The following is a 13,612-nucleotide window of genomic DNA, read 5'->3' on the forward strand; positions in this document are numbered from 1 at the left end:
GAATAACACACAAAGGTAGCTCATAATATAGGTTACCTAAGTCCTAACTAACTTTATTTAGGAGTAAATGTGAGTAATTCAATTCCATAGCTCAAACAACAATGTGAATAGCTCATAGCTCTATAATATCGAATGAACTACCGCCGTGACTCAATAGCCTTTTAAAAAGTAAATAAAAACATACAAATAGGTATACCTAGGCTACCTACGACACAATACAAACCAGAGTGAAATAAAAGATAAAAGAAACAAGCAGAAACATGTGTTCTCTTTCTCTCAAATCAAAGGAGGTTTGTAATGTAATGTCAAAAACAAACTATAAAAATTATGGCTATTAAAAAATAAAGGTTTTAAATAATTGTAAGCGGTCAGCTATTCTAGTTTTAAAAATAAATCGCGAACAGCGTCCGCCTCGTTCGCGTTCCACATTCGAAATAATAATTGTATTAAGGAAACATGAGCGGCGCGCATGTGTTTGTTTGTTTGTTTACCCGCCGGTGACGTCATATGTTTATTCTCGCGGGGAGGTTGGGGGCATACGGACGTGTGTAGTTTTATTTTTTTTATTTATTTAAAAAATTCTTTGTTTCGTTCGTGTTGTGTTGTGTTGTGAATTATTGTCGATGTGGTGTGATGTGGTGTGGTTTAGTGTTTTGGTTTTTGTGAAATAGTAATTCTAAGTAAGTATTACATACTATGTTGATTAACCGTTTTAGTACATTTTCTTTAATGATTAAGTTTTCAGTAAAGCTTTGTAGTTAATTCACTGATCATTTATTAGACTGAATGTGCTAATGCATTATTGTTATGAACATGAAAAAGTGTGCATAGATGTTGAAAAAATTAAGTTATTCATAGAATTCAATGTTTTCTATTGCATACCAAAAACTATGATCTACTTTCAGGAACACAAATTATCTTAGTTATTTCACTATAAATAATTAGTTTAGTCTATTAACTGTAATGTCAATAAACATTACATTTTTTTTCTTTGTGATGGCAACCGAGTCTTCAATACAAAGTTGTAGACTATTCTGCCAGAGTTTTTTACACTACATATTAGATAGTTTTCAGGTACTTATATCTACTTTTACACAGTGTTCATAAGTCTCATCATTACGTATTGTTGTATAATAAGTTTCTTTTTAAAAACTATTCTTATACCTATTCTTATTGGACCAACCTGATATAAACCTGAAAGTGTTTGTAGAATAATTTACAATGTTAATTCACTGTTATTATTCGACGAATAATTAGGCTATCATTGTTAAAGTCTTTAAAAAAAAACTAGTACAAATAGAATCTGTATAATTGAATCTTAAACAGATATTGCACGTAGGATAAGACGAAATCATAATTTAGACATATCGCAAAATATTATTAATGAGCAGAGTCGGTGGCTGCCGGCGAGGATGTCATTGAAGCCGCGCTGCCCCTTGTTTACACACGCACACAGCGGCGCGCACGCACACTCGGCCGCGCCCGTCGCCCGCTTATTTAGGTATATTGTTGTTTATTTTATTCGGCGCTATGCTCCGACACGGGCCGAGCCTTCGACTCAGTTTTAACGCGCACGTTTTATGAAACGACAACTATGCGTCGATGTTCGCTCGCCGGCGATAATAATTATTCATATCGGAACCGTCTCTAGCGACCGAAATAGCGACGCGGTAAACAAATTCGCGATTTTATTGGCAGGCCCTCATTGTAACGAGGGTTCTTTTTCTGCAATATTTACATTTAATTTATTTTTCATAACCTATTCGCACGCTCGCCGGTGCTTCGGTTGTCTCCGCGAATCTTAATGGTAGTTAATCATAGTTTATTTTTACCGCGCAACGTGTGTTAATAAGTGGGGCCACTTGTCGCCGTTTCTTTTATTTCGCCATAGTGTTTGATTAAAACTCGCAATTGAATTGCGGAAGCGATTTCGGCCGTGAAAATAATGTTCGCGAATTTGCAGCGCGCTATGAAAACAGTTGGCATGAAGACCCAATTATAAAGATAACAAGATATGGTTTTGATTAACTACTTCGGTATATTATGATCGATGTAGGTGGCCTGTTTTGACAGTTTTCGAATTAAATGTGTTCGGCGCGCTTTCGGAAGTTTTGACAATTTGAATGAACTTTTGGCGGGAAGTCCAAGTGCTAACGAAGAAGTAGGCACGCTGCACAGAAAGTTTGGAAAAGTGTTGAGTACACATCGGATACTGGCGAGTGTTTTTTCAACGCGTTTTCGAGGCTAAGCGCTAGTTGTTTGAACAAGTGTGTTTTCTAATGGATTTATTTTGAGGTGAGTTTAAATTTACTTGTGTGTTGGTGTTTGTATTGTTTGCTCTTCGTGTTTTGTGTGCGTGTTCGCGCCGGTGGCGGGAAACCAAATACCTAGCCGGTTCTGTACATGTGTGAGTGTACAAACAATACGCATGTGTGCGTGCGCGACTTATTGTCACTTTGTGTAAGAGGGGAGACAGGGAGGGAGAGGTTACTTGTCATGTATTTAGGCGAAGACGAACTTTGATGAGTTGACTTTTTAATTTATGTGCACCTTTTATGGCAATAGGAAAAAATGTTGAGACAAGAGGCGTCATTATATTATATTTGCTCACGTATCGAACGTCTCCACATTTATTTAGGTATATTGAATATTGATTTTTGGCATCACACTACCAAAAGTTTTATGCAAACGCGAAATGTAATTAAACATTATTTTCTTTAAGAGCGTTGTCCTCTTTGGAAGTGTTGTGGCCTCCTTGTTGGTATTTCAAATATGGAAATACAAATAAGAACAGATAATAATTCTTCATAGATTTTTCCTTATCTTTCAATAACTATTGTCAGTTGGCTAAAGAAAAACTACGAGTCAGAAATACATAATATATTTTACTACACGATACAATATATTGACTATTGTGAATATTGATTTTTATTCAATGAAATTAAGCAGTAAATAACTGTTTTTATAATGTGTTTATTCAGTGTTAAACTTAATCAAAAACCTAAGCAATAAATAATACTTCAAAGAATAGGTAACCGGTGATCAAATCTATCAAATGGTATCTATAAATATGCAGATTTAGTATAATTAGTATTTAAACAGCAGTGGTTTGAATGAGTAAAGTATTCATAAACACTATTAAATTCAATTTACTGAATAGTTAAAAATATAGTCTAGAAAATATACAGCCTAATAGTCAAAAATATATTCTAAAAAATATACAGCCTGACTTTTTTATCACCAACCAGTTCCATTAGTTCCATTTTTGAATTCGTGTTCTTTTTAACCGATTTTCTTCAGTAAAGTCGGTTATTTTTTTTTTGTAAAAAGTTTTTTTTTTAATATTCAAAAATGGAATGTTAGAATGATACCTAACTCTCAGAAAACAAATTGGCTAGTGATAAAATAACTGGTTGTATTTAACAAAATAGCACAATAGTTAAAAATTAAAAACATATTTTGTTTTTGAGTTTAAGTTTTTTGCTAGGCTGCTCTATTTCCTATTTTTGAGTTAGCAGGAAACCAGCTGTTAAATATTGTTTTTATAGATTTTTTAATTGCTTTTTAATTTAAATGAGTTAACATTAATATTTAACTAGTGTTACTAACTGCTAACTGGTATTATTAGTAATTAACTCTACATCTAACATTCAGGAGATACCTATCAAAAAACCACTTGATACAAGTTACCCCATTCCACCCTTAAATTTATAATTTTAATATTTAAATTATTAATTTATCTAGATACTAATAATAACCTTTCAACAATAAATTCTTTCCTTGTCTTTCTTATAAGTAAACATTAACTATTAGCAAAAGATCTCACACAAATAGAAACTCAGTTTATCACAGACATTAAAAGTTTTTTTCTTAAAAAAAAGTAGTTAACAGCCACGTCACGACGACTGGGAAAGACAAATAAGGGGGTTCGAAATTTAAAAACAAGGGTTCGAAAGCAAACCCTTATGTTGGAGACCTTTTTTCTCCTATTTTAAAATTTGAAACTGTATTTTTGAAGTGTGTGTGAATGTGTTACAATATTTTACAAAATGTAGGCTTAATGTGATCGAATAAAATTAGAATATGAATAAGATTAGGTGTTGCTCTTTATTTAATTTTGATTTTGTCTGTTAGCTCTATAAATATTTAGACCTTCTTGGCCAGTTTTGGATTCTGCCGGACAAGGGGTCTCGGGTTCGATTCCCAGGTCAGACAAAGAATTACTTTACTAAGGCTTTTTTCGGATTTAAAAAATCTCAGTAGTAGCACGGAGTCTGGAATTGTGCGCAGTATATTGCAATAGCCTCACCCCTTTACATGGGACTTATCACACAAATGATAAAAAGTTGGTACATTGTACAGCGGCATTACGTGCCGTAATCTGCACCTCTGCCTACCTCTTCGGGAATAAAGGCGTGACGATACAGTGGAATTAAATAAAATGGTTACAAACAAAAAGGTATCTGTATATGCCTATTTAAGTGCCGATTGAACATGTTTTTTCAGATAATATAGGCTCGGTAAAAATATCAAGTAATTTAAATTGTAAAACTATCTCTTGTCTTTAAGGTATTAAGTAATTTAATTAGCATATACCTAGGTAAAAAAATTCAGTCTCAAAAACAAATACCTAAATATATTTATTTTACTCAGTGTAGATATTAGTTGTTTGTTAGCTAACATTGTATAAAATTAACATACATAAAAAAATACGGTCGAATTGAGAACCTCTTCCTTTTTTTAAGTCGGTTAATAAGAATAAGTTTTAAATTAGATAATACCTATTTATCAGTATAGCGGTTTATATGTATTTAGTAACAATATTACTTGAGTATATAATATAATATGTATATATTTACAGAAAATAAATTCATTTCATTTAATTAATATCGTTACTAACACCGCTCTACTAACACAACTAAGGACTGTATATTTTTAAAAAGTCTGAAATAAAAAGCGTATCATTTATACATTATTATATACCTGTATGTAGATAAACTGTATTAAATTCAAACTAATTTTGATCAAGAGAAAGATCCCGATTCTCCTCTAAACTACTCGAAAATATAATTTTGCAAAAAAGAATCAGAATTTAATTAAATAATATTATGATCTATTTGATTTTTTAAGTACCTGCGCTTTTTGAGAGTAACTGCTGCACTCAGAGACATTTAATGATTACTCAAGCAATTCCTTAGTAACGATTTTGTTCCGAAAACAATTGCTAAGGACTGGGTTAAGTTGTCATTAAATGACTCTGAGTGCGACGGTAAGCTTTTTCAAAGATAAAGACTCAAATAAATAGTTTTCATTATATAAAACTTTATACTTACAAACCTACTCATAATTTTATACCATTTATTATCGATTTACTCAAAATATGGTGTAATACGTATGTAAGACGGTAACCTAATTTCTATCAGTGGCCGACAATGCATGATTCACCCTGTAAGTACCGTGTAGGTACTTATAAAAGAAGGTTTACTTACAAAAAAAATATATAGTAACTGACATGGTTCATTTACCGTAGTTATGATTAAAAAAATAAGTTAACGAATTTTACCAAAAAGGTTAGTACAGGCAGTGTTAACGGGTGATGGACGATGATTGTAAATAATTATAACAATTGGGCCTTTACAAAACCCCGATTCCCCAACAACCCTTAAATTCCTAACCTTCCCCAGAAGGCCGGCCGGCAACACACTTGTAATGCCTCTGGTGTCCATGGGCGGCGTCGATTACTTACCATCAGGTGTGTTTCACCCACTCTGTTCGGTTCCTATTGATCGTAGCATGATGATATATAGCTTATAACCTTCCTCGGTAAATAGTCTATCCAACACAAAAAGAGTTATTCAATTCTAACCAATACTTCCAGAGATTAGCGCGATCAAACAACCACAAACTCTTCAGTTTTATATAAAAGTACATGTAGTACCTATAAGACTAAATAACTACCTACTTAATAAATAGGTATTTGTATGCATGACAGTAAATAGCAATGTAATAAATATTTAACCAATAAAAGCATTTAAATAGCAACAAGATTTAAAATTAGGTAAATGAATTTACCACCTTGATTATGTAATTAACCTAATATGTAACAATGTGAGGAAAATTATTGAATTACACCAAATACCTATTATTATGTAACATTCGCTTTTATTCTGTTACCAACAATTTTATAATGGGGATAAATGGCCACCATTATTTACTTTACCTATTTAAGTTTAAACATTAGGTACCTATTTTGACCAAACTCATTGATTTCTAAGCTTGTGTTGACATGTTTCTGGAGCTGCGGACAACGTAAATGGTTAGCGGGGCTCCAGCTCAAAGCAGAAGAAGGAACGGGGTGGTTTTTAGTCAGTAAGAGTCTGATACTCCCTGTCGCCTCGCCCAAGGCAGGAGAAGTTATTGGATGATTTTCCCCCTTAAATAAATAAGGGTTTAACATGTTCTTGAACGTAAAGTTCCTTAAAAGAATAGATAATAAAACATTATTTTTTAAGCAGCAAAGGTCTCTTCTTACACGGAGAAGAATAAGCATTTATAACAATGCTTGGTGAGGCATATTATTGATGTATGATGTGATGTCTAAAAAAGAAATAGTTAACCAATACCGCCTTTTGTATTTTACATAAAGCCCAACCTCAATTTTATCAAATCACAATTATCAAACAATCTACCCGTAGGTTATAATTATCGTGATAAGTATTAAATCCATTAAATCGTACGGTTTACTCACGTAACTGTTCGAAGACGTTACTCAATTAGTTTCAAGCCACGACGGGGCTCATAATCATAAGCAGTATGCGCGACAACCAACGCGGCGAATGCCGAACCGTTACATGAGTAAACCGTACGACCTAATTAATAGAACCGATCTATGTATACTCTACCCACTCGTTAAAACCGTATTAAAATTGGTGCTACAGTTTCTGAGTTTATAAATCACATTCAGACAGACATAATAGAGGCGGGGACATAAAATGGTTACAAAAGGCTACTAATGACGTAATTAAATTGATGGCCAAATTATATATTGGTATGTAGGTTTATATTCATTAGTAATTTATATAGTATTGGCCCTTTTTTTAAAGGGTGGAAAATCATCCAATGACTTATCCCGCTTTGGGCGAGGCGAGAGGGAGTGTCAGACTCTTACTGACTATAAAACCACTCCGTTCCTACTCCTACTTTTCGAGCCGGAGCACCGGTAAACCCGCTAGGTAGTCCGCAGCTCCGGATCAGACATCAATCCTACTGGGCCCCATCTGTGGTGGTCTAATGGCTCTATGAGGCACGCGCGATAGTATTGGCCCTTAATGGCTTATTTATATTGCATAATTATGACCTATGTGCGTATGTAGGGTACAAGGTGAAATATTACTAGATGTAAAACAATTTCCTATTTAGATTAAATTAGCATATTGCATTAATCTCTAATTTGGTACTACGTCATCGGTGTCATTGATACTCCGTAATAAATAACTTAAAAATAACATTTGAATAATATAACCTCGACTTTGCGAATCCGTACTTTTTAAACTTGAGTTTAAAATAACAACTGGTATTATTAAACTAATCAATTACTTGTCTAGTCTCGTTCGATGCTGCGGACTGCTTAGCAGGTTACCGGGGCTCCGGCTTGAAAAGCAGGAGTAGGAACGGGGTGGTTTTTAGTCAGTAAGAGTCTGACTCTCTCGCCTCGCCCAAGGCGGGGGAGAAGTCATTAGATGATTTTCCCCCCTCAAAAAAAGCCTCGTTCGATTCCCGGGTTAAATCGGGGCAAAGTAATACTGGGATTTTATCGGTTTTTCGAACATTTCGCAGTAGTAGCACGGAGTCTTATGGCAATAGGCTCACCCCCTATTACATGGGACTTATTACGTAAATGGTGAAAAGTGGGTGTACATTTTATAGCGGCATTACGTGCCGTAATGTGCACCTCTACCTACTTCTTCGGGGATAAAAGGCGTGACGTTGCATTATGATAAATGACTTTGAACACTAATCTAGCTACCACCAGAAAATCTAGCCTAAAACCTGTATGTATGTATGTACCATGTCTGTAAGGATTGAGGAGCAACATGAAATTTTTAAAATCTGATTTTATTATTTAGCAGCAACGTAGCTGATTTTGCAGCACGAATTCTAGACTTAGCAGCAACATGTATAACTACATAGATATATTAATGCAAAAGTGGCTCCTCAATCTAAACGTTTAAATTGAGTAGTGGTTATTTGTCAGTAAGAGTCTGACACTGGGTGAGGCGGGAGGATCCCGCCTCACCCAAGGCGGGAGAAGTCATTGGATGATTTCCCCCAATCGAAAAAAAAAACATCTGGAACTCGTTAGGTAATAAGTAGATGAGTATTTTTGAATTTTTTTTTGACAGCTGCACACACCACACAATATACAGACTCAGAGATATAGCTATTAGCTACTAGAAAACAAAATCGGAATCAAATATTCAAAATAAAAATTATAAATTCAAATTAGAAGGTGTCGACATTTTTTAAAGTGAAGAAAAAACGAATAGTCACGCCTACCCCTTTAGCTTTACTATAGCATTATAGTACGAATTAATTGAAGAACGAAATATTTAGCTCTTTATATCACAAACAGGGTAGGTTTTTTTTTTTTTTTTTTTTTTAGGTTGGAAAATCATCCAATGACTTCTCTTCTCGCCTCGGGCGAGGCGAGATGGAGTGTCAGACTCTTACTGACTAAAAACCACCCCGTTCCTACTCCTGCCTTTCGAGCCGGAGCCCCGGTAAACCCGCTAGGTTGTCCGCAGCTCCGGAAAACAGGGAAGGTAGAGGTGTAAGTAGGGTCCATAGTTGCAACGTATTATTTCATTAAAATTGTAGACTATACTACAATATGGATGATTTAAAGTGATTTGATTTGTGTTATCAGACTATTTTTATCTAGTTATCATTGATATGAAGATTTTAGTTTCGAGTTCGGTTAATTAATTTCATCTTCACATGATTCAGTTATTTTAAATTGTACGTGAAAATACCTGAAATTATAAATCACTATCTATTATATAAAAATTGGTCAGATTTGCCTTCCTGAAGCTATAACTCCAGAATACATTAACCGATTTCCACAATTTTGCCTCGTTGGTCGATTGTGCCAGTGCAACTGTGGGACAAGGGGTTCAATTCCCGGGTCGGGCAAAGTACTACTAGGATTTTCGAAAATTACTCAGTAGTAGCACAGACTCTGGGATTGTGTCCAGTACATGGCAATAGTAAATTACATGGGACTTATAACACAAATGGTGTGAAGTTGGTGTACAATGTACTTATAGCGGCATTACGTGCCGTAATGTGCACCTCTGCCTACCCCTTCAAGGATAAAAAGGCGTGACGTCGCCAATTTATTAATGAGTTTATTTATAACCTTAATTATAAAGTACTAAATACTTATTATACAATATTTTTGACAACTATCTACGTAGGTTTTAAGGAAGGATGAAAATAGATTTGCGCATGCGCACTCTATGGCGCTTAATTTTTTTAATGAATAATGTGCATAATTAATTGGATAATATGTAATAGCATGAATAAATTAATATTTTGAAGGGATTTGTCTAAAATGCCTACTTATAAGGAACTGAAGAGATATTTTTTGACTCCTTAACTTCTAAAAATAGTAACCTGAATTGATTTTTGCTTATTTTTAATAGTTAGTTGGTATGTGATTTTATTTATTGCTATGGTAATTATGTTATGTTATGTTCTATGTAATAGGGGGTTTTTTTATTGATTGGGTAAAATCATCCAATGACTTCTGCCCTGGGTGAGGCGAGAGGGAGTGTCAGACTCTTACTGACTAAAAACCACCCCGTTCCTACTCCTGTTTGTCGAGCCGGAGCCCCGGTAAACCCGCTAGGATAGTCCCATGTAATAGGGGGTGAGCTCTGAACATTTCGATAGAGATTCCCTATTCGTCATATGTACAAACAAATATTTGTGGACAAATGTCCATGTCGGTCATACAAGAGCGACAATGGGACTAACTTAGTGTCAACGACCTTTTCAAGGCAAAGATATGTAATTACAATTACACTATGTAGATCGAATTACATGGCAATTACAAGAAAATATGTAATAAATGAATGCAACATCACGCCTTTTATCCCCGAAAGGGTAGGCAGAGGTGCACATTACGGCACGTAATGCCGCTATACAATGTACTTTTCACCATTTGTGTTACAAGTCCCATGTAATAGAGGGTGATGCTATTGCCATATACTGGGCACAATTGCAGACTCCGTGCAATTGCTAAGTAATTGTAACTAATAAATTCCAAAAATAAATCCAGTCAATAAGTAAATAAGGTAAAAAATCAATAGTAGACTGGTCAATTATCATCAGTTACTGCGTTTCAGTCAACGTACAGTCAGCCGACAGGCCACAGCACACAGAACACGATAATTGAATCAAAATTATGCGAAATGTTAAAACAAATGGTTTTCTATACAGCCACAGTCGTATGTTAAACAAATAAAGCTTTTTGGCCAACTTAGCAACCAAACGATGATCGTAAAGTGTTTTTTTTTTCAACGCACACACTCACACATACGTATGCTTTGTTTACGTTTGTGTGCGTGTGTGCGTGTAGGCGTGACGGGCCGATAGTGTTATCGGACCGAGCCTTGCAAAAATATACAACAAACACATATAGTATGTATTATGTTGGTAATGTATGTACATATAGTACAGGTGTGGTTTATTTCTTGATAATTATGTAGCCAAAAATAAATAATAACTGCTCAGGTTCCGTATTGGGGCTACTTGGAGGTGGTCTGCCATTTTTTTTTGCATAATAATTATAATACAATGGTTAAATAAATTTTGGGTTATTTAAAGAATGTTTAAAACAAAACGCGACCTCATTATTGAGATGTAAATTGAAATTGAATTATTTATGTTTTTTTGCTATTATGAGACACTGTTTTACTGTTTGAAATTCAGTAAAGCTAGGTTTGTTCTGATAATTACCTTTTATGTTTATTCGTAGTCTATTTATATCTATTTTCATTGACATTCATTACACTATAACACTATTTTTATCAATTACCTAACAATTAAATTATATCTAACGACGAAACAGAATGCAATAAAAAGGATGATGATGGGGTATGAAAATTAAAATTCTAATTAGTCCGTCAGTTAGGTAATGAAAAAATATTAGACACGTGTTTTTTTATTTTGCCTTATAAGATAACAATACTTAGATAAAACTAATCAAAGTTTAGGAGTGGGGGGAAATACCTAATTTCTATGTATGACAGACTAACGAACAATTCAATTTGACGTTTCAAAAGTGCCTAATTTAGGATTAACTGAAATAAATGCTTTGACTTTGACTTTAATAATTAATAATATGTACTTAGAAGTGACGTTACCCGATATTTCAAATCGATATATAATCTTCGAAAGAATCTGTTTTCGTAAAAAAAATAAAAAACACCTGTCTAATTTTTTAAAATTATCTTCAAGAAGGACATTAAAATAATAAAAATAGTCATCTACCCTATTACACTATTTTAATAAATAACAAAAGACAAAATAGAATTCAAAATTCAAATTACAACGAAGCAACAATAATTCAAAAAATTCGAATCAGAAACCCGCGTATGACGAGCCACAGACTAAAATAGCGTTCCACGTGTTTAATCTAAAAAGTTTACATGTACGCGAATTTTAGCACAAAATGCGCCTTCCTATTGATAAAACAAAAACAACCTAAATAATGTTGCGGCCTCGAAATCTAAATAAATTACTATCAGCTACGCTTCCGACCTCCTTTTGCTTCCTAAACATTCTGAAATTGGCGCGTGCCTTCATACTGCACGATTTATTAAATACTAAGTTTTTTTTTATTCATACATTATTGTTAACTAAACGTCCCAGCTTCGCATGGGTGCAATGGTGATATATTATTAAAATGCATAAAAATCCGTTGCGTAGTTTTAAAGATTTAAGCATGCAAAGGGACATAGGGACAGACGAAGTGACTGTTTTTGTTACCCGACTGCGCCAGAAGGAGGGTTATTTTATTTTATACTATGAAGTGTTTTTGTGATGTTTCTTTTTTTAATGTTGTCTATTTCTCTGATATTTTGTACATATGCCACTAGCTTCTGCCAGCGGCTTCGCTTTCGTTCCCGCAGGATAAAACGTCATATCAAAAAAGTTAGCTCATACCCTGTCTGTATACCAAATTTCATCAAAATCCATTCAGTAGTTTCAGTTATCATAGAACTCTAGACTATTAAGTACCTATCCTATTTTCAAAATTTCATTCATATCCGTTGACTCGTTTTTGCGCGTAAAATACTAACAAAGATACTCGCAATATTTTGCATTTAGATAAAATATTAGAAGAATTTTATGACAATAATGTTGTAGATATATATGTATATACGCCTTGTCTATATCAATTTTTTTAATTAACACTTTATACATATACCTAGTTTTTGTGTGTTAATAAAAAAAAACGAAACTCAATTTTTATCTGTTTAAAGAATAAGTAATAAAATATTTGTTATTTTTTAACAGACTTAAAAATAATTAGGTAAGAACCTAATTTAACCTGTCTGTACGTTTGTGCGCGATCTTTTCGCGTTTGGCTGAACCGATTTAGATGTGGTTTCCAATATATCATTTTTCTAGATCCAGTGGTTAGAAACAACCTGTACCCTAATCGAAAAGAGAATTCGTTCGTGGGTGTTTCTTCAAAAAACTTTAACTTTCAATCTGCAGAATTGTTAACTTTTGGTCGGGGATAATGACGCCGTTTACTTTTTATGTGTTTTTTTAAAGAATCACCCTCATACTACATTCTCTGTCCACCTCGTCGTCTGTCCACCTTGTGGGTTTATATACAAATTAAAGTTAGGTAAAAATACGTAATTATTATCTTCCTATATTATGTATATAAAATAATCTCTAATTACAATCTGTATACCTAAAGATTTTATCTAAATAACTAGATATACGAGTATAATTGGAGGAATTTTAGTATTTTTTTTATTATACCTAGGTAGGTAAGTACTATAAAATTATGTAAATACACATTTAATCCACTAAAAAAATACTACTGTATACATTATACTATAGGACAATGGCCGAATTGGAAATAAAATTCGTAATATTTCGTAGTAGGTAAGTATATAAAATTACTTTGTAATTCTACATAGATAACCTAAATATTACCTACATATGTTTTAAAGGGGGGAATCCTTCAATCCTTTTTGGAGAGAAAGACTAAAGGTGTGAGATTTTTACCCCGGTGGCCACCCTCAGCACAGATAAGGGGCACCAAGTCCTCTTATTAGACCTGCTCCGGAGCCCCTATGGGTGCAACGCCTGTTACGGCACATCCCTAGGGAGATGTGCGTCTCCCATAAGCCTCGCTATGCACGTCTTGGTCGAAGCGAAAGGGAGTTTTAGTCAGTAAGTGTCAGACTCTTACTGACTTAAAATCACCCCGTTCCTACTCCTGATTTTCGAGCCGGAGCCCCGGTAAATCTGCTAGGTAGTTCGCAGCTCTGGATCAGGCTTCAGCCTTACTGGGAATGCGGCT

At 34.2% G+C, this 13,612-nt stretch overlaps 1 protein-coding gene across 7 annotated transcripts in view; it reads left to right on the top strand.

Annotated features, from left to right (window-relative positions):
- Positions 1–531: 531 nt before the first annotated feature.
- The window catches only part of LOC118280630 (forkhead box protein P3), a 68,327-nt gene continuing 55,246 nt past the window's right edge, over positions 532–13,612 (top strand). For 2 of the 7 annotated variants that reach the window (XM_050699620.1, XM_050699622.1), the window contains exon 1: positions 1,514–2,295. The gene's annotated coding sequence lies outside the window, so the exon portion shown is untranslated. Of the gene's footprint in view, positions 681–1,512; positions 2,296–13,612 lie in introns of those variants that run through there. The other 5 variants (XM_050699621.1, XM_035600856.2, XM_050699617.1 and 2 more) reach the window with 4 other exon arrangements.

Source organism: Spodoptera frugiperda, chromosome 16 (genome assembly GCF_023101765.2).
Source record: "Spodoptera frugiperda isolate SF20-4 chromosome 16, AGI-APGP_CSIRO_Sfru_2.0, whole genome shotgun sequence".
Classification (NCBI taxonomy): Eukaryota; Metazoa; Arthropoda; class Insecta; order Lepidoptera; family Noctuidae; genus Spodoptera; species Spodoptera frugiperda.